Source organism: Nerophis ophidion, linkage group LG11, assembly GCF_033978795.1.
Source record: "Nerophis ophidion isolate RoL-2023_Sa linkage group LG11, RoL_Noph_v1.0, whole genome shotgun sequence".
Classification (NCBI taxonomy): domain Eukaryota; kingdom Metazoa; phylum Chordata; class Actinopteri; order Syngnathiformes; family Syngnathidae; genus Nerophis; species Nerophis ophidion.
In genome coordinates, this window is record NC_084621.1 from 34,103,529 (window position 1) to 34,125,082 (window position 21,554).

Genomic DNA, 21,554 nt, shown 5'->3' on the forward strand with positions numbered 1-21,554 from the left:
TCAGAATCCATTGTTAGCAATAGATCATTAGTCATTTTTGCGAGGGCTGTCTCAGTAGAGTGATTTGCCCTGAAACCGGATTGAAAGGTTTCACATAGATTATTAGACGCTAAGTGATCATTTAACTGCTCTGCAACAATTTTTTGGAGGGTTTTCGAAATAAAGGGAAGGTGAGACACCGGTCGGTAGTTTACCATGAGGTCAGGATCGAGGTAAGGTCTTTTAAGGATAGGATGAATAACCGCTTTTTTGAATGCCGTCATGTGACTCGAGTCCACACCTCTGGTTATTAAAAAGATTTGGGTCCAAACTGCTCTTCTTCAGAAGGAGCCTCAGCACTGCAGCTTTAATAGCGGCAAGGAAGACTCCTGTCTGAAGAGAGCAGTTCATAATAATTAAAAGTTCTTCCTCAAAGAATCCATAATATTATTTAAAATGTGATGTATAAATTGGATCTAAAAGGCAGGTTGTTGGGGTTACTTGGGAGAAAACTCAACCAGGTGTACTTGCATCAACCAGAACAAAACTCTCCAATGTTTCCGCAGGCAAGGACAACAGATCACCTGTGTCAGCAAATAAAACTTGTTGGGCTTGGAGACCATATCTAATGCCTTTTTGACTTGGTTCTGAAGTGGTCCGCAAAGTCCGCGCAAAGGGCGTCTTAGGGTGTTTTGAAAGCTTTATCAAAAAATCATGCCTCAATTAAAAGAATATAGTCTAACTTTTTGTCTAAAATCGTATCATTCATTAAAAAAGTTCTGTTTAAAAGGGAGCGGATGTTTAAAAGTGCCATGTTGATGGTGACTGATCGAGAAGTGGATTGTTGTTGTTTTGGAAGATTTTTGAGGTGATGAAAGTTGACAGAATGTGTATGGAGGTTTCTGCTGTACTCACGTGTTGTAATGATGACAGAGATGTGTGAAATGTTGTTGCGAATGACAGGTCCAAGTCCAGTGAAGAATCACTCCTGGATGAGTGATTGTTCAATATCTAACCATAAATGATATAATAAGTTGGGATGGATCTGTTTTAATATTTAATGTAGTGTATTTACAAGGAAGTATTGGGAAACATTTGGGAGTTCTAGACCCTCATATTCCTTGTTTTTTTGTTATGTTTTAAGGCTGATTTACTTTCCCAAAGAAACTGATTGATGTGTGAGTCTAGTGATTTACACCAAATTTGAGAAGATTTGGTGGGAATCATATAAAAAATATAATTAACCCTGGTCAAGACCATCATTTTCCTTGTAGAAACCCTTCCCATAAGTGAGATAAGCAGTGCCTTCCAACATGCCAGATCATCCTCAATCGATTTTAAGATTGGGGAGTAATTCAAGCAAGGAAGAAATATTGATACCCAGGTATTTAATGTTCCCTTTGTGCAGTGGAATCGATGAGGTGCTCTGAAAGTCAAAATTAATAGGTAACAGTAGATTGGGACCAGTTGATGGAGTAATCTGAACTATAACTGAATTTATCAAAAAGTGGGATTGTATTTTGAAGAGAAGAACATGGATTTTGTAGGAAAAGTAATACATCATCAGCATAACGTCTTATTTTATGATGAACGGTTGCAATATGGATATTTTTAATATTTGCACGCTGTCGAATTGCAACTGCAAAAGGTTCAATAGTAGAAGTACGTGTTGCCTGAGTGGCAACACGTACTTCTACGCCACTGGCTTTGTCCCGGTACTCGTCCTCCAAGGCTCCTTCTCGCTTCGGCACCGGTGTCTCGCCGCTGTGTGGTTGGCCCAGCTGTGTCCCAGTGTGACCACGCAAAAGAGGAGAGGAAAGAAAAGCACAGAAGTGTTGCAACCAGCTGCCGCTTCAAGCAAAAAAAGTAAAAGACAATAAAAAATTTAAATGAGTGGTAGTTGATAAAAAATACATAATGCGCACATATGATTGCTGGATAACTTCAGGGCCTGATTAAAACACATATTATTGATTTGCTTTGGTGTCGGCTGGCAACTTTTTTGAAATTATGTTTCATACTGGAGATGTGCATCCATCCACCGCTTATTCCCTTTTTGCGGTTGCGGGGGGCGCTGGCCCCTATCTCAGCTACAATCGGGCAGAAGGAGGGGTAAACCCTGGACAAGTCGCCACCTCATCGCAGGGCCAACACACTGGAGATGTATTATTTATACATCACTTGTATGGAACATTGCAGAACCACCATCACAACATTGTGGTGTCTCCCATAGAGCACATTCAGCGTGCTAAACGTAGCTTCTGTTGTCTTGATAGCACTTATTATCGCCCAGAGTAAGTGGTAAATATTGTATTTGTGACTGCATATCAACAACATGATGAAGTACCATACGTTTCTGTGTGGCTCTTAACAAAGGCGCACACTTCCCTCTCACTAATCTCTCTTGCTTTTGCTTCTTTGTCTTGTCTTTTCTTGTCTTAACAGAAAACAGCCTCTTTTTGCAATGGTTTTCCAAATCACAACAATGATATTGATCAACTGACCTGTCAACGAAATTGACAAGATTTTCTCAACGAGAAAGTTCGGGTTAGGAGGTACCTGCTTGTGCCGTTTGTTGCTGGACACACGATAGACTCTTGGGGAAAGTGGAGGGTTGTTTGCTTGGCGATTCTTTCAGTGGAGGACTTTAAAGACATCTACCTATTCGCAATCGTGATAACAGAACATCTGCTAATTGGAGTAATCATCGTCCTGGTGTAGCGACAAATACGGAAGATTCTGGCAGCCATTCAAGGACACTGAAAGCTGCCACAAATGATTGAAGGCTGGGAAGAACTGTGGGCACTCAAACTTTTGTGGTTCCAAGCAAAATGTCGAAGTTATGAATTTGAGGACCAGGAATGGACAATTAGTTTGAAGGATAGTGATGTCTAATTGTGTTTACTTTATTATTCCTCAAGGGGAAATCTTGATTTTCAGCACAAACCCATTCAAGAGCAGACATACATTGTAGGCAGACAGAACAGGAAACAAAGGTAAACGCTTTTTGGTTTGAGAAACCCACTGCTATATGCCACAATGTTTGTAACACATACAATTTGCATTCTTGTGTTACAACAATCAAATGAACACATTTGGTCCTGTTCTACATGCTTCCCATTCATGCTGATTAACAGTTACGTGAATTACGTATGCTATATCTACAAAAGGTCTCTCGGCCGCGTCGTCTCTTGTACCACAGTAAAAATCTGTGACTTGTATTCTGTTTGATTTATTAACCGTCTCTATTTATACGACAAGTGACATTCCATGGTGCTAACATCATTTTTACTCCTGTTTTCAAGAGCAAACACAGCCCATGACCTTTGCATTTGTTAGCATGCTATTTCTGCTGGCTTAAACCTAAATATGATTTACTTGCATCAGGCGTTTTCCCTTGTGCTGCACAGCTCCCGCTTCCCCGACATCTGTAAAAGGTCACGGCCAAGTGAAACATACGGCGGCAACATTTTCGCACAACAAACACGAGCAGAAACCCTGGAGACAAACTTCGCTGTCTCTATGAGCAAAACCACTCAACTTTATTCTTCACCTCTCCACCTTTTTTAAGAAAATCAGTTTCTGCCTCGCAACAGTGGACAAGCATTTATATGACTGAGCCATTAAGGTAGCAACAATGGTAGTGTACCTGATCAAGATACGCCCAGTAGAGCTATCCGGTCCCCAAATATCAAGTACCTAGGACTTGACATTTCTCATACATACTTTGAACTACAAAAGTATAAAGGTGGGCTCTGAACTCTTGTTAAGTCCGTTAGATTGATTGATTTGAAACTTCAAACACAGTTACAGTCATGACTAGACATTGATTAGTGGCACCCCTTTAATGATGCCTTAGAACTCACGCTAGCACACATGTGATACTGTTAAAGTCTTATAATCTTTGCTCAGTGACTTATGGACAATTAGTTGCTATGACTTGAGGATATTTTGCTTTATGGCCACCATATATTTAAACCACTCTTGTTTAAATTTGACACAAAAATGTTTGTCGGTCCCCTACACAAAGATACAGAGCTGTGTGAGAAATTTCAAGTCAATCCGACTTTAATGCCAGTGCCATCATGTGCTGTATTTGTCGGGAAAATAATAGCATTCACTGCAAAAAAAAGATTTCAAACTTAAATGACAGACACAAAACAGACACAAACAAAACATCTGTTTATTGGGTAAGCATTATTTGCTTGGCTAGAATTCTAAAAACAACTGTATTTTTTTTTCTTACTTTAAGTATATAATCAGTCCTATAATAAGAAAGCAGGTGTAAGTTTAGGCAAACTTGTTCTTAACACGTAGCAGGCTACATTTAGGTAAAACATTTACTTTGATGAGGCTGGATTAAACGACATGTCATTACATATTCTAAATTTAGGATAATTATTCTTTAGCAATAAGACATCTGTGTCAATAAAATTGCAAGTTGCTATAATTTTCATGAACCCGCATAGCTGCGGCGGTTGTGACCCCAAGATGCAGGAACCAGGAGAACGAAGAGCAGGTAAGAGTCTTTTAATACTCGAAACAGAGAAGGAAGCGGTCGTGCATGTAAGTTTCTAAACATAATCATTAATCCCCGAGCACTGAGGAACAGGTGAGGCCGGCTTAAGTAACAACCTGATTGGCAACTGCAACCAGGTGTGCCGGGCTGCCATTCAGGGACAGGTGAGGAAAACGAGCGCTGGGAATGGAAAACAAATAAGAGCTCTGACAGGAACTAAACACAAAACAAGGAAAGAAAAACAGAAGGGAAGTTACAGATCGTCACAGTACTCCCTTTTAGGGACCAATTCCAGATGTCCTCTGGAAACAAAACCAGAACAAATTTAATTCAAAAGTCAAGTGAGGGCGCAGGGAGGACTTGGCGTAGGGTCGCCAGGCCAAGTGTCCCGGCAGCCAGCGAGGGAAAGTCAGGTAGTGGCAACGTGTTAAACGCTGTTGCATCTGGCGAGGCGGGCAACCAAGGGACGGCCACATAAGTGGACACGGACGCGGGAAGAACCGGCGCACCAGCAGCCGCGAAGGTCCACACCCGGGTCGTGCGGATCGCTGCCAACAGCCTGGAGGGAGTCCAGAAAACGGTCGCGTTCTTGGCCAACGAAGAGGAGCTCGCCGCACCCACCGATAATGACAGCGTCATGTGAGTAACCGCCGAAGAAGACGATGACAGCGTCGTGGGACGGCCTGCCGGAGACGAGGAAGAAGATGGCGCCTTGGCAAAGCCTACTGGAGAGGATGCTGTCGTCGTCGGAGAGGCTGCCGACAACGGAAATGACTGCGGCGTGTGCTTCCCAGCACCGCTGCTGCTAGTAAGCCCTCAAACCCTCCCCCGCCCATGAGGCGGATGCCAGATGCCATCTTTTATTGGGGAAAGGAGCACCTGGTTGTAGGCATCCCCTGCTGCAAAACTCAGAGAAGTGTGGAAGGGGGCCTGGAGGAGGAACAGCCACACGCCCCGCACCAAGTCCCAACAGGACACCAGGAAGTACAGTCTGGTGGGCTGCAACTTACTGGCAGGGAGAGGCGTCGAACATCCCACTAGAAGGGCAGGAGCTGGCGGTAGAGCCGGCCGGTACACCGGAGGTTGACATTGTGCAGGAATCGGTGGTTGACGTGGTACCAGCACAGGAGGTAGACGTGGAGCCAACACAGGAGATCGCACAGCAGGACACGAGAAGATGGCGGTGACGGCACAGGCGAAAGGCGGAGACCCGGAACCGGCGGCCGAGTCGAGGGGAGCACAGGAGACGATGGCCAACCCGGGCGGAGAGCCGGAACCGGTGGCAGAGTCGGAGGGAGAAGGAACGAGCCTGCTGTGGGTTGGGACCGCACAAATCTGGCTTTCAAGTCCTTCAGGAATTGTGCGGTCCCAAACGTTAGGTCCACCTTGCCGACAGGGGTTTCTGCAAGGTCACAGTCTGGCTCGAGGATTTTCTCATGAACCCACTACGAGCAGGTAAGAGTCTTTTAATACTCAAAACAGAGAAGGAAGCAGTCATGCATGTAAGGTTCTAAATCAGTCTTCGAGCACTGAGGAACAGGAACAGCCTGATTGGCAAGTGCAACCAGGTGTGCCAAGCTGCCATTCAGTGACAAGTGAGGTAAACGAGCACTCAGAGACGACATGCAGGAAGTTTGGTCAAATTATGTAATCATTTAAATTACCCCCCAAAAAATTATGTCTAGTGTGAACGCAATCGGATCTGCATGCAGACATATTGTCATGGCGTCACACATGCTGCAGTCTTTGCGAACGTAAACATGGCTCCCATTCTAGTAGGTGTCAGTCCTGGCAGATATGTGAACATTTTAGGGATTTTGTGCAATCAAAATCATCACTTTCTGATGACTAAAAAAAAGAATGAAAAGGAAAAGGGAAAACATTTTGGCTTTCGCTGTTTGTGGGACATTTGCTTCAATGACTGCATGGGTGAGTGAGCAGTCGAAGCCAGTAGGAGTGGAACACTGACGCAAGTTACGAAAACATTGTTTTGCTTATTTTCTGCTCATATCTCAACGATTTATTTTGCATCTGTTTATTTTGGTAAATAATTATGACGTTTATCTCTTTTTGATGACCTGTTGGTCGGTAAACATGACCTGATCGTTCGGACTCCAGTCAGATACATATCTGATTTACAATATATCCACATACAAAATGGCTTGGGATGGATTCGAACAATTCGGAATTGCAATGTTCACTTATGAAAAAATCTAATGCTGGTCACATTTGGGCAAAACAATGGGAATTTACCTGCAACGTGGACAAGAAATTGATTCAAAACACTAGTGTCAGAGTTGTTTAATAAACATGAACCCATTTAATACCAATCTACTAAGATTCAAATACCTCGCGCTAAACAGCGCGTGCAATCTATGATATAGTGTGTAATATTAGTGGACGTGTTGCATGTGATATATTAACACAGCGTGTGCAATTTGACAGTTGCACAGACTGCCTTATTTAAATGAGGATTTTGCGTGTACAACACGGGGTATTAGTTTATTGCACATTAATGTTGTGCTCTTACCTGTGGAGTTTTCAAACAAGCAGGAACCATCTACCAATTTATGTGGGCTTCTTAGAAGCAGTACGCAGTGCATCTTCTTTGATACCACGTTGTTTTCTTTTTTTTTGTAGCCGCTGAAGTTGCTTGGAAAGGAGGCTGCATGACTGCTCAAAACACAACAATGGTCAAGACTTCAAGAAGTTTTTATATAAGATTGTAATACATATTATTTGTGAAAAAAACAGTCATTAAAAAAATTATGACGCCAAAACGCATCAAATTAATTTGTTTTAATCAGCCCCTTAAGTTATCCAGAAGTTATGAAATCATAAAGAGATGTTGCTGAATAGATGATATGTTTAATATTTTTTCTATTTTTTGTTCAAAGATGTTAAAACATACACACAGGACAGAGGATTCTCTGTTCATTGACTGTCTTTGCAGGGCAAGCACATCTTTCTCACAGCTGTGTTTGCATATACTTTTCAAACTTGTTGAACAAAAAACCCACAATAATGCGCCCAAAACTGTGATGAACCATTGTTGATAAATCACACTGCGCCTGCTAAACAATTATATTTGCATATTCTCCTTCCAGTATTGTGGGCGTTTTGATGATCAGCACATATTTGGCATATTAAGGAAGACAGAGACACAATATGGATTGCACACCTTATTCTGCTCCTTTAACAGGTGCAATTCACTTTGCATACGTTTAATAGATCAGCTTTGTGTGTGCTATCATATTTTGCACGTGTTTTAGTACACGCAAACTTTTAGTCAGGCCCTAAGTGTGTCCAGCTTTACAATAGTGACACTGCATTCATAATGCCACATTAAATAGGGCTAAAGTTTGTAGAACAAATGTTTTAATTTTAATTTAATTATGTTAAGCAGGAAAAATGTTTATTTTAAGAAATATGTTCATTTTAACTGGTATTATGCACTACAAAAACACATGTGTTTACCATGTATTTATATTACTCCATAACATGCAACACATACAAATTTTAGGTTCGAGTCAAATTGTCAAAAATCATTCCACACAAATAAAAACCAACAAAAAAAGTGAGGGAAAAAAAAATACAATCCCGTTTAGTTATTTTTCAGGGAGTTTGCAACTCTAAGTAACATATGTGCTACATTTAGACGAGGGAGTTGACGGCACAGAACCACAAAAAGACAATATTAACTATGTATTTATTATCAATCAATCAATCAATGATTATTTATATAGCTCTAAATCACTGGTGTCTCAAAGGGCTGCACAAACCACAACACAAACCACAATGACATCCTCGGTAGAGCCCTGATAAGGGCAAGCAAAACTCACACCCAGTGGGACGTCGGTGACAGTGACAATGATGACTATGAGAAATCTTGGAGAGGACCGCATGTCCCCCCCCCACACACACCTAGGGGACCGAAAGCAATGGCTGTCGAGCGGGTCTAACATGATACCGTGAAAGTTCAATCCATAGTGGTTTCAACACAGCCGTGAGAGTCCAGTCCAAAGTGGATCCAACACAGTAGTGAGAATCCCGTCCATAGTGGAGCCAATAGGAAACCATCCCAGGCGGAGGCGGATCAGCAGCGCAGAGATGTCCCCAGCCGATACACAGGCAAGCGGTCCATCCTGGGTCCCGACTCTGGACAGCCAGTATTTCATCCACAAGGGAGAGTGGGACAGAGGAAAAAAAGAAAAGAAACGGCAGATCAACTGGTCTAAAAAGGGGGTCTATTTAAAGGGTAGAGTATACAGATGAGTTTTAAGGGGAGACTTAAATGCTTCTACTGAGGTATCATCTCGAACTGTTACTGGGAGGACATTCCAGAGTACTGGAGCCCGAACAAAAACGCTCCATAGCCCGCAAACTTTTTTTGGGCTCTGGGAATCACTAAGTCAGAGTCCTTTGAACGCAAATTTCTTGCCGGGACATATGGTACAATACAATCGGCAAGATAGGCTGGAGCTGGACCGTGTCGTATTTTATACTTAAGTACTAAAACCTTAAAGTCACGTCTTAAGTGCGCAGGAAGCCAGTGCAGGTGAGCCAGTACAGGCGTAATGTGATCAAACTTTCTTGTTTTTGTCAAAAGTCTAGCAGCTGCAGTTTGTACCAACTGTAATCTTTTAGTGCTAGACATGGGGAAACCTAAAAATAATACGTTACAGTAATTGAGGCGAGACGTAACAAACGCATGGATAATGATCTCAGCGTCGTTAGTGGACAAAATGCAGCAAATTTTAGCGATATTACGGAGATGAAAGAAGGCTGTTACTAAAGTTTTTTTTTATGGGAGACGCACTGCATCCTATCAGTAAGATAAGAGTTAAACCAAGACAGGGCTGAGTCTGACATACCAATTCTTGTTTTGATACGCTCTAATAAAATATTATGATCGACGGTATCGAAAGCAGCGCTAAGATCGAGGAGCAGCAATATATATGACGCATCAGAATCCATCGTTAGCAATAGATCATTAGTCATTTTTGCGAGGGCTGTCTCCGTAGAGTGATTTGCCCTGAAACCGGATTGAAAGGTTTCACATAGATTGTTAGACACTAAGTGTTCATTTAGCTCCTCTTTAACAATTTTTTCGAGGATTTTTGAAATAAAGGAAAGTTAAGACACCAGTCGGTAGTTTACCATGGGGTCAGGATCGAGGTTAGGTCTTTTAAGGAGAGGATGAATAACCACTTTTTTGAATGCTAGGGGAACAGTGCCAGAGGAAAGTAATAAGTTTATAATATTTAGCACTGATGGACCTAATAAGTTTCCCAGGAAGTGGGTCAAGTAAACATGTTGTTGGTTTTATTCCATTTACACGTTGTAACAATTCTTCTAATGTTATTTCATCAAAACGAGAGAAACTATTTTGGAGAGCAGTATCCGCCGTATGTCCAGTCGTATCTGTGTTAATAGAATCCAGTTGTAGCTGGGACGCATTGTCTTTAATCTAAAGACTTCAATTTTCTTATTAAAGAATTGCATAAAGTCATCTGCTGAGTAAGTGGAGCTAATGGAAGGAGTCCCTTGTTGGTTTAGCGATGCTACCGTACTAAACAAAAATTTAGGATTGTTTTTAATAAGGCGGATGAGATTTGAGTAATATTTAGCTTTAGCTAAGGTAATCATGCGTTTATAAGTTATTAAACTATCACTCCATGCTTGATGGTAAAGCTCAAGTTTAGTCGCGTGCCATTTGTGTTCCAGCTTTCTACATGATAATTTCTGAGCTCTTGTTTCTTCTGTAGACCATGGAGTACGCCTTTTTGGAGCCTTTTTTAACTTCAGCGGTGCTATGTTATCAATGGTTTCGCGCAGGGCATCGTTAAAGTTGTTAGTGAGGTTATCAATAAAGCCCACATACTTTGGGAACGGTGCCATTACCGAGGGCAGTAGGTCAGCAAGAGTTGTCGTTGTGGCCGTATTAATGTTGCGGCTGCTATAGCAGTTGTTATTATTATTAGTTTGACGAACATGAGTCTGAACCTTGAATTTTATAAGGAAATGATCGGACATTACTTTAGTAAACGGGAGTATCATAACTTTGGAAACGGTGATACCCCTGACAAGCACTAGGTCTATCGTATTACCGTTGCGATGCGTGGGTTCATTTATTATTTGTGTCAGACCACAGCTATCAATTATAGTCTGGAGCGCCACGCGGGATGGGTCCGATGGGGTATTCATGTGGATATTAAAGTCCCCCATTATGATTATATAATAGGCGTGCGTCACTAGATCCGCAACGAATTCTGAAAGTTCATTGATAAAGTCCGAATAGGGCCTTGGGGGGCGGTAGATAACAGCCAGGTATAGAGGCAGCAGTGTGACAGACCTCATAGTGAGCACCTCAAACGATTTATATTTATTATTTATGTTAGGACTAAGGTTATAGTTTTTGTTATATATTAGTGGGACCCCCCCACACACACCAATTTTAAGGGGACGGGCACTGCTATAAAGGACACAACGCAGAACGGTGACTGTTACATATGTAATGTATAAAGTAAAGTGTCTATCTGCAATCTTTATAATTAAAATGAATGAATTAGAAATTAATTATTTTAATCACTGGTTCAGACAATTAATGTATTTGAGTTTGAGTTGAGTTTGAGTTTGAGTTTGAGTTTATTTTGAACATGCAAGCATACATCATGATACATAACAATTTCCAGTTTCTCTTTTCAACATGTTCGAAAAGGAGTAAGAAGAAGCAGATTTTATTTAATCCTACCCCTTTTCTTTACATAACACTTGCTAAAACTTTTGTTCACTTCCTGTTCTCAATGTTTCATAATGTAATTATGAATAAAATGTAATGTAATCACAATAAAAATAAATAAATCAATAATTGGTGAACTAAGTTTTATTCCATACGATGAGATAAGTAAGATTATTTTGAGAATAAAAGAATGAATGGGTGAATAAAATCAGATTGTTTATCATGGTTCTTCTTTTTTGTTTTTTGTAAACACTTCCAGTTTGAAGAGTTTCTTTAAGTGGATCATATTAGTACATTGTTTGATTGCTTTGCTTAATCCATTCCATAATTTAATTCCACAAACTGATACACTAAAGGTCTTAAGTGTTGTATGTGCGTACAAATGTTTTAAATTACATTTTTCTCTAAGATTATATTTCTCTTCTTTTGTTGAGAAGAATTGTTGTATATTCTTGGGAAGCAGGTTATAGTTTGCTTTGTGTATAATTTTAGCTGTTTGCAATTTCACTATGTCATTGAATTTCAGTATCTTTGATTCAATAAATAAAGTGTTTGTATGTTCTCCACATCCAACATTATGTATTATTCTAACTGATCTTTTTTGTAACACTGTTAGTGAATGAAGTGTACTTTTGTAACTATTTCCCCATATTTCTACACAGTAACTCAGATATGGTAACATTAGTGAGCAGTAGAGAATATAAAGTGATTTTTGGTCCAGAACATATTTGGCTTTATTCATTATTGACGTATTTCTTGCTACTTTATGTTGTATATTTTTTACATGAGATTTCCAGTTCAATTTATCATCAATCATTATACCTAGAAATTTGGTTTCATTTTACTCTTTCAGTTTATATTCCGTCTATTTGTATTTGTGTTAGACTTTCTTTTCTACTGTTACCAAATAGCGTTATTTTAGTTTTACTGACATTCAATTATAGTCTGTTTTTGTCGAACCATTTTTTTTAATTTGTTCAATTCTTCTGTTATTATTTGTGTTATCTTCTGTGTGTTCTCTCCTGAACAAAACGCTGTTGTTTCATCCGCAAAAAAAACTAACTTTAAATCTCTTGTAACTTCATAAATGTCATTTATATAGAGATTGAATAATTTAGGTCCTAGTATTGATCCCTGAGGTACACCACAGGATATATTTAGCATTGTAAAAGTGTGTTCGCCTACCTTCACGTATTGTTTCCTGTTCGTTAGATAACTTCTTATCCAGTTTAAGACTAACCCTCTGATGCCATATCGTTGTAGTTTTTGATTAAAATATTGTGATTAATTGTGTCAAATGCTTTAGTTAGGTCCATAAACACTGCTGCCGCACATTTTTTTACTATCTATTGCATTGGTAACTTCTGTGATTTCAATTAAAGCCATTGAAGTTGAAACATTAGCTCTGTACCCATATTGGTTCTCTTTGAGTATTTTATTTTTATTTATGAAACTCTCTAATCTGTTATTGAACAGTTTTTCAATGATTTTAGAACATTGTGGAAGTAAAGAAACAGGTCTATAATTTGTAAATAGATGTTTGTCTCCAGTCTTATAAATTGGTGCAACTTTAGCTATTTTTATTTTGTTTGGAAATGTACCTGTTTGAAATGATAGGTTACTAATATACATTAATGGTCCTGAGATCTCATCAATAACCTTTTTTATCGTATCCATATCAATTCCGTTACAATCAGTTGAAGTCTTTGATTTACATTTTTTCACAATTTTAACTATTTCCTCCTGTGTCACATTACTGAGGAACATGGAGTTGGGATTTCGCTCTATGGTATCATTATAGTCCTCAATTGAAACTGGGTCTGGAATCCTTTCGTCCAATTTTGGTCCAATATGTACAAAGTAGTTATTTTGCGCCTGTTCATAATTTCTTATGCTACTGTATGGAATTTGGTCCCATCTTCTATTTTGTGTGTTTTGCAGCATCATTTATTGCCTGGATTTTTGTCTACAATTGCTCCTGCTGTGTTTGCTTAATCAAGTAAGATACTTTCTGGTTTGTTAAAATGTAATGTTGCTTACACATTTTTCTAGCAGCTCTTGGCATATTCATGTGGCTGAATCAATTTCCTTTGTCCTATATCTTGTCTAGTTTGTAGCAATGAAACAGACAACACCACCATTTAACAATGTATGTATTTAAATATAACATTAGAAACCATGATCAATGATAAACTTTACTGTATTTTCATGAACAGAAAAACTGTGCCTGTCTCTTTATCAACCTTAAGACGAAGGAAACGTGTAGACGTTCAAAAAAGGCTGGCCAAGATATGACGTTTCTGTTATCTGAACTTGTGGTATGCAAATTCATAAATTTCTTGTTTAAAAATAACATCAGAGTTACTTCTACTCTGTCTATGTTCTGACCAGGTCTCTTGCAAGAGAGAGACCTGATACATCATCATCAATAATAATAATAGTCTGTTCAGGTCTACAGCTAAATTGAAACTCATGTTCATTTTAACATGATCAATTTTAGACAACTACAAAGACGCATTAAAAATCATGCAACAATATGGAAAGGGCTGCAACACCTCAGGCCTGCAATCTGAGGCAGAAAATGAGGAGCTGCCAGAAAAAAGAAACAGGAAGCCAGTGTAAGTGTGTTCTGTCTTGTTTTTGTCATGTTTCTACAGTTATAGCAAGGTTTTTTCCGGTAGCATTCAAAAATTGACCAAAGATGCTTGTACCATATGTATATTTGGCAATTTTGGTAATGCAATAATCCTATTGATATGGTTACCCAACAGCCATCGTCTCAGAGACTCCGATGATAGCGAAGAAGACCCGAGAAATGGTGACCTCGCATCTCTGGGGTTGGCAAGCCAATTGCACAGGCAGAGTAGGGAATAATCTCTTAACATCTAAAAAACTAAACCACCACATTAATATTAAAGATATGGTTAACATTCTTAGTGCTAAAGATATTCCCCTCTCCTTGTATCCTTTCTTCCAGCTCTACCGTCTCGCCGAGTGCCAGCAAGAGTCATTAGTACCGGTACACGTCAACTCAACTCCTCGACTGGAGATCATTTTCTAGGTATAGACCGATCTCCGAAATAATATCTCAGCCTCCAGTAACCATGGTTAACAGATCACAACCATTTAATACCAATTTATCTCCCTTAGCACCTCACCATGGGGAAGGACGTATTCATATGCCTTCACCAGCACCTGTATTAAACATGCAGAGAGTTACACAAGGTAGAGACTGATCTCTGAAATATTAGTTAATAGATGCGCCCCTTGTGTATTATCAGTCATGGTTAACCGATGACTCTCTCACAATGACAACCTCACTAGGAACGGCAGTCCCTCCTCCACTCCCTCAACATGTGGCAGACAGAGGAGCCTGGATCCCGCCTGGCCTACAGGCCAACATGGCGTGGGGGAAGAATGGCCGACAACATTTCCTGCTCTGGTGAGCAATAACTGACAAATACCTGATGGTCATTCTGTACTAAAGATTTTTGAAAAAATTCAAATTCACAACCAATCACATATTTTCTTCAAATTTTGTCAATAACTTTTGTCATTAACTAACACTGCTGTTTGTCAACAGCAGCTGAGGTCCAGATCCTTAGCCTGGTGGAAACTATTAAACACACCCAAGACCAGCTGATGGGGAAGGTCAACTTCTTAACCAGCAGGTTGACCAGTACCCCGGGGCCAGAAGTAAAAATGCCGGCCAATATCCAGTTTCCACTGGAACAGTTGGAGGCATTTGAGGCACTTTTGAAGGAACCATCAAATGGCCCAGCTCGACAAAGAGTGGTGAGGTTTCTTACTTACTATGAATGGTGCCATTAGGTTTATTGATTGTCCATGATTATGCGAATATTCTAATGGATCAGCCCCGACAACCAGGCCTGTCCTGAACCACCTTTTCCCAGTGGTAAGATTATGTCAGGGAGCCACACTCTGCCTGGTTTGACATCGTGTGTAAAGGTAGCATAGGTCCATGAGCCAAGAGACCAGGTTCTGTTTTTTTTTTACATTTCAGGACGCTCTCAACAGGAACAAAAACATTTTAAATGCACCTTAAGCTTAAAAATGTTTACCGGTTTGTTTTAAAGAGATGTCTATGCCTTTTCGATTTCTTCTTTGGCCACCATTGGAGGCCAGGATGTGAAGCGGGTGACCTGGAACATCCTGGGCAGGATCTTCACAGATGACGTTTCACATCAGATCAATTGGAAGGGTGTCAACAACAAAAAGGCCTTTAGCAGGATGGCAACAAACACCTTGTTTTTCAGTAAGTATATACTTCAAAGTAATATTATATTTGTTCAAAGTCAATAGTGGGGGCAGCCTTAAAAATCGTAGCAACCATCATACCTGTAGCTGCTCCCAAACTTATTCTCTTGGTCAGATTAACGTAATGCTTCAACTGATGATTGTCGACTTCTTTTATTGCATTTCTTCGCATGTTCAACACCGTAAAAAAAACTGAAATAAAGTAATACAAAATCACATGAGGTAGTGAAAACATTCCTGTTAACTATCTGAATAATGATAATAACAAAAATCCTACAGTTCTGACAACATGCACTTTGCTGTGAGACTCCCTCCTTTTGATTCCTTTCGTCGCTGGCACTCTGAACGGCGTTGACAATGGCTGTGATTCTCTCCGCCTCTAATTGAGTAATTAATTGGACTTGTTCACGTTGCCTCGTGCGCTTCTGGCTACCTAACGTGATACGTTCGGAGTGGAAAAATTGTGTCCGACTTCTAAGCCGACGTCAGTGTCGCCACCATATCACGTGACCCATAACATCACGGGAGCAAGTTTTCCGGAGGCGATCCTTGTCTATGGTTCCTTTGTAGTGTGAGACAGCGCGGTCTGCGACTGCAACCGGCTTGCCAACGCCCCTTCACAGCAGAATGTTGTTCAGTGACGTGTGTTCCGGTCCGCACTCGGCTATTTATATGATGTGAGGTCTTGTTAATAGGCCTACACGAATAGAAATATAGAATGATAGTACGAATATAATAAGAAAACCATGTCAACTTCCCAAAGTTGGGTTTTGGATATTTATTTATGTACCCCCCCCGAAGCCGTCATCCAACAGAGCCAAACAAACATGAAAAAACACACAGATTTCTCCACATACAGTACTCTGATCAAGGAACCAAATAACGATATTGTTTGAACATTTTGGATGTCTTGCACACCTACACCCTGATCACAAATTCAGTTTACGCACCTCTTATTTTAACCACCTCCTGTAACTTTAAGACATGTTTCTTTTTCAAATGTAATCTCCTTAAAGGCCTACTGAAACCCACTACTACCCACCACGCAGTCTGATAGTTTATACATCAATGATGAAATATTAACATTGCAACACATGCCAATACAGCCTTTTTAGTTTACTAAATTGCAATTTTAAATTTCCCTGGAGTTTTTTCTTGAAAACGTTGCGTAATGATGACGTGTACGCGTGACGTCACGGGCTGTTAGGAAATATGAGCGCTGCGCACACACACAGCTAAAAGTCGTCTGCTTTAACCGCATAATTACACAGTATTTTGGAGATCTGTGTCGCTGAATCCTTTGCATTTTGTTCAATTAATATTGGAGAAGTCAAAGTAGAAAGATGGAGTTGGGAAGCTTCAGCCTTTAGCCACACAAACACACGGTGATTCCTTGTTTAAAATTCACAAAGGTGAAACTTTACTATAGATCACAGTGAACATTGATCCCAACCGAATGTCAACCAGCAGGTTTCGGTGAGAAAATTGTGGTAAAAAGTTGCTTCTTACCGGATATCAGCTGAGCTTGTGCCGCCCATAAAGCTGCTGTCGACTTCCCTGAGACACTGCGCGTCAACACACCCGTGGACACACCCCTCCGACTATCAAGTACTGTTAAACTCACTAATACCCTAACAACACAATAGAAAGATAAGCGATTTCCCAGAATTATCCTAGTAAATGTGTCTAAAAACATCAGAATCCGTCCCAATGCAATCGCGTTTTTTTTTTAAACTTTTTTTTTTTTTTTTTTCTAGTCCATCGCTATCAATATCCTTAAACACAAATCTTTCATGCTCGCTCAAATTATTGGGGAAATTGTCGTTTTCTCAGTCCGATTAGCAGTTTTTGTTGGAGGCTCCCATTAAAATCAATGTGAATATGTGAGAAGCCATCAACATGCGACGTCATCGTCTGCGATTTCCGGTAGAGGCAGGGCTTTTCTCTTAGCACCGAAAGTTGCAAACTTTATTGTGGATGTTCTCTACTAAATCCTTTCAGCAAAAATATGGCAATATCGCGAAATGATCAAGTATGACACAGAATGGACCTGTTATCCCGGTTTAAATAAGAAAATTTCATTTCAGTAGGCCTTTAATACCTATCTCATATTTTGTATTGTGTAAGCATACTTGGCTTTGGATGCTACATACCACAAACAAACTTATTTGTCTTGTAATCTTGTTTGATTACAGGTGCTGTAAGAAAAAAAAAATAAATATATATATATATATATATATATATATATATATATTTATATATTATATATTTACTTTATAGAGTAAATTGACCATTTTCTGTTTCTGACTATTGACAATATTGTTAGTTTTAAAATACAAGGCAATGCATATTTATAAATATGCATTTCCTAAGCTTATAAGCTTAGGCCTATATTACTGTAGTAGGGCCTGGTGATATATCACTAGGATAAAATAGGAAAGTAACACTATAATGTTAGTTTCCTATTTTATCCTACAGCAAGAACAAAAGGGATTTTGAAAATAAGATGAATAAGATGAGCCGGGGTTTTTATGAGTCCGTTGCTGGTCTGCGGTGGATGTATGTGCGGGTTCATACCGCACCCGCCGAGGAGGTAAAGTTTTGATCATGGATGCGGAGCGGATCCAGCTCGGAGCGGATCTGTTCCTGAGGACAGGTGGACCCCGATACGGGTCCGTTTCACGGGTCCGTTCCGATCCGCCGCGGAGTCTTTTTGCTGTGTGGGATGTCATGTACAGAAGTGGTTTCATTTAACGACAAAACTGCTAAAGATCATTTCTATATTGATATTTCATGTTTTTTTTATCTTACAAATGGATACATGGGACAGCAGAGCCATGTGACGCCTAAGGGTGGCAAAGTGCTTTATAGATTATGGTGCGAACATAAAAATAAAAACAGACTTGCAGTATTGCATATTCTAAAAAGTACATTGAATGGACATAAAACATATAGGACGAAGCAATGGGTTGGTGGAAAGTTCACATCATATCTTCATAGCATAAGTTTGTTGGGAAGCTTGTTGTCCTTAAGGGCTTAATAACGCTGATTTAGCAGTATTGACAAAACATGGGAACATTCCCGCAGTGGTGTCCTGGAGTAGTTATGTCGTCCTGCTGATGGAACATTGCTACTTGTGTTTAAGAGCCGCTTCGGGCTTACATACATTCAGCCTGTGTGTGTGTGTGTGTGTATGTGTGTTCCTCAGATTTTGGGGACATGAATCTGTTTTTACCACTTTTAGAGACTGTTCCATTAATAGAAATTAATTATTTTTATGTTGAAGACTTCACAGTTACAAAAGGGAAAAGTTAAGCTTGAGAAAAAAAAAGTAAATAAATACAATGTCCTCTAGAGTGATGGAAGAACCAATGTGTGCGTGTGTGTGTTTGAAAGAGAGAAGGGCATGTAAGACAGATTGCTTGTGTGTGTGTGTGTGTGTGTGTGTGTGTGTGCGTGTGATGAAACGCAGCAATACACGCGGATGCAATCAAAGAATGAAATCTCAGATAATATTGGATGCACTCGGAGTTGAGGACGAAGATGGCGGACAAGAAGAGTCATGGACCTTTTTGCAGTCTGGTGCTTTAATAGGTTTATGTGCTCTTCCTATGTGTTGTCAGAATATAACGGAACAATGTTTGCCCATTTTCTAAGAAAGTCTTACTTTTTGGAGAAAAAAACCCCAGTAAATCTCGGTGATGATAGGACCAAATGTTTACCAAGGAATAATGTGAGTTTGTAAGGATTTTATTTTCTTAAAGTTACACTGATGTACATGACATGATTACACTTAACAATTCAGAAATGTCCAATAATGGGTATGAAGAAGCAGAGCTTAATTAATCCTACTCCTTCTCATTGATCTCTGCAATTGCTGACAGATCGTTCACTTCCTGCGTTACAGCAACAGTATACCTGGTTGGTAGGGAAAAAGCTCATACTATAAATGATCATATTGAATGAGACATGCACCTGGGGATAGGTTGATTGGCAACACTAAATTGGCCCTAGTGTTTGAATATGAGTGTGAATGTTGTTTGTCTATCTGTGTTGGCCCTGTGATAAGGGAGTGACTTGTCCATGGTGTAAGCCGCCTTCCGCCCGAATGCAGCAGAGATAGGCTCCAGCGACCCCGAAAGGAAGAAGCGGTAGAAAATGGATAGATGGATGGAATGATGATGTGCAGATTACAACAGCATAGTTTTGTTAAGAAACGCATGAACAAAGGTTATCAGAGGAGTACAAATAAAACAATTAAAAATATTATACAATCAAATAAGACAACTACGGTAAGATTAAACAAAATCTGAAGTACAATTTTGTGAAACAAGTAATACTTTGTGATTGTAAAAGTTTGAAAAAAATTACGCAAAATGTAACATGGAAACTTCCATCCATCCATTTTGTACCGCTTATTCCCTTTTGGGGTCGCGGAGGCCGCTGGCGCCTATCTCAGCTACAATCGGGCGGAAGGCGGGGTACACCCTGGAGAACATGCAAACTCCACACAGAAAGATCCCAAGCCTGGGATTGAACACAGGACTGCAGGACCTTCGTATTGACACGCAGACACACTAACCCCTCTGCCACCGTGAAGCCCACATGGACACGTTTTTGTAATATATAACATACATACGATTAGGGACGATGTTTGATAAGAAATTATCGAGTTCGAGCCTATTATCGAATCCTCTTATAGAACCAATTCCTTATCGAATCTCTTATCGAATCCAGATAGGTTGTTGTATATGGAAAAAAACACACAATATTTGGTTTAACAAAAGCTCACTTTTATTTTATAAGAAAAAATAAAATAAAATAAATGAATATTGACTGTTGTTACACCCCTAAAAAAATAAAATAAGTAAAAATTGACTGTTGTTATCCAAAGTATATTAAGTGGGATTTTTCAGAAAAACAAATATATACAGTAACAACCTGTCTCTGTGATCACTATAAGTGTATAAATAATAATAGTGTTAAATAAAATCCGTCCCTTGGGCACAAAACTGAAAATAATACAGCTCTCCAAAAAGTGCACTTCTGCTGCTATTGGAACATACTAACTACACACACTATGACACTAAGAACACTACAGTCATCAATTAACAACTCTTCTTCCAAAAAAATAGCATGTCTGCTTTTTCAGGATCAAGTATGAACCTTTCTTCGCGAATCGTGTCGCCAGCGGTGGAAAAAACACGTTCACTTGGCGTGGAACTCGCTTGGACACAGGGATAGGTTTGACGACATCCTCCTCTAGTCTGTATCTAAACCTTCTGGGGTCCATCAGTGTAGCTTTCTGCAGAAATGACTGCACGTCCTTTTCCTGGAGGGAAAATGAGGGACAGACATAGGAAAGAATTAGGGGTGAAATTACCTGAATGTGAAGACTAGTGTTCCTGTTATTAAGTATTTAGCATATCAGTATGTGGAAATAAATGATGGAATGGATTAAGTAATGAAGTTAAACATTGTACTGATATGATCCACTTTAGGAGGTTGTTCAAACTAATACTTCTTCCAAAAAGTACAAAGAAGAATTATGAGAAATACTTTCAACCTTATTGAAAATAAGATATTCTTATCCCAGTATGTTAATAATGAGGAAATTATGCTGTTCTTCTTAAATGCAGTTAAGTACTGTTTTTTTTGTTGCATTTTACAAAAAATATCGACCAACGGTAAGTTACTGCACAACCTACAGTATAATTCAGTATTTTTCAGACTTGTTTCTGGGGTCCGCCCACAATTGTCAGACCGAGCTTCTTTTCGCACGGTCTGCTGCTTTCACGCATAACACGTACCCAGGTGGAAGAAAAAGTAGTTCCCACTAAACCGTGTCATTTATACAAGATTTCAATAGTACTTCCCATTGTGTTATGTAAGTGTGCTTTCCCTGAATGCACAAGAGATTTTTTCCAACTTATCAGCCTTCAAAACTCACAGCCGTCACCATAAATACAACTTATCTGTATAGCGCAGAAGGTTTACCTTGTAATATTGTCTCATGTAGCGAGAAGTGAGATGATA